Consider the following 1,291-nt stretch of genomic DNA (forward strand, 5'->3'; position numbering starts at 1 on the left):
GAAAAACCCAGGAACTCTGCCAGTTGGCACATTGCCATTGTGGATGATGATATGATTTTATTTGCCCAGTATGAACCTTTGAGTTCAGATTATGGTAGAAGACATATTAGATCAGGAAAAAGAGGAGGCCTCTCGAGATAGTCAGAAAGGGAAAGAAAGATTAGAGCAGAAAAATCCATCAGGGGAAAAGTTACAACAGGAGGCTGCTACTAACACCTTTCTATCACCAGAGGGCATAACTGTCCAACCAATAGCTCCGCCTATGGGACCCTCAACCCCCGTAGTTGATAGATGGGATCCTGAGACAGGACCTCAAAGATTAGCATGCCCTGTATTTGAACAGGCAGGAGGGCAGTGAACTCACCATGTTTTAGATTTCAAAACAGTGAAGTAGCTAAAAGAAGCTGTAACAACCTATAGTCCACAAGCACCCTTCACTATAAGCCTGGTCGAATCCATTACCAACTTGAACATGACGCCAGCAGATTGGACTAGAATGTGTAAAGCTGTGCTAAATGGAGGACAATACCTGTTATGGAAGGTTGCCAATGAGGAATTTTGCATGGAGACGGCTAGGTGAAATGTAGCAGCTGGTTATCCTCAGAGAAATATAGATATGTTGTTAGGAAAGGGACCTTATGAGGGTCAGCTGCAACAAATTGCATATGATCCTGCTATATACTCACAGATTGCTGCAGATGCAGTTAGGGCATGGAAGACTTTACAAGGACATGGATATTTACAAGGTCAATTATCTAAGGTAATACAAGGAGCTAATGAACCTTACGATGAATTTGTAGATAGGCTTATTCAAACAGCTACCAGAGTTTTGGGGGGATACAGAGCAAGCAATGCCATTAATTAAACAGCTAGCCTTTGAACAAGCAAACAGATGATGTAAGGAGGCCATTAGACCATGGAAACATGGAGATTTAAACACATATATCGAATTATGTAGAGCATTAATGAACAAGGGCAAGTCCTGGCAGCTGCAGTACAACAGGCTTTAGATGCCAGGCCGAAAACATGCTACAATTGTGAACAAACAGGACATTTGAAAAGGAGTTGCCCCATAGGAGAAGGGTTTAACAAAGCTAGGTATCAAAGGAGTAGAATACCGGGTATTTGCCCACGATGCCATAAAGGGAGACATTGGACTAATGAATGCCATTCTCAAACCACCATAGAGGGTACTCTGTTATCAAAAAACAGACAAGGACCAGGTGTTTACCCACGATATTGTGAAGAAAAGCATTGGTCTCCATTGCCAAAAAACGGACAGGGGGGCCCA

Source organism: Marmota marmota, unplaced genomic scaffold, assembly GCF_001458135.2.
Source record: "Marmota marmota marmota unplaced genomic scaffold, marMar, whole genome shotgun sequence".
Lineage (NCBI taxonomy): Eukaryota > Metazoa > Chordata > Mammalia > Rodentia > Sciuridae > Marmota > Marmota marmota.